Here is a 286-nt window from a genome sequence, read left to right as displayed (position 1 = left end):
TGGTAATTATTATTGACGTTCAGCTTCTCATCCTTTATTCTCTCCTTCGTTGTCCGAATGATAATAATGATAAAAATACATACACATATGAGTTCTTGTCCGTGTTCCCCACTAATCCCGCTACACTCAGACCGATAGCAGAGAAAGGCGTTTCCTTCAGTGTATGGTTTCATTACTTTCGGTTTCCATGTGAGCTGCTTTTGCCAGGAAGCAGTCTCATTACACGGAAACTGTCATTATTCGGAGAGAAATCCCGAAGGAAAGGTCAATATAAAATCAATGTTGT

This window comes from Penaeus monodon, chromosome 29 (assembly GCF_015228065.2).
Source record: "Penaeus monodon isolate SGIC_2016 chromosome 29, NSTDA_Pmon_1, whole genome shotgun sequence".
Taxonomy (NCBI): Eukaryota; Metazoa; Arthropoda; class Malacostraca; order Decapoda; family Penaeidae; genus Penaeus; species Penaeus monodon.
The sequence above is the reverse complement of the archived record's forward strand: the minus strand, read 5'-3'. Positions refer to the sequence as shown.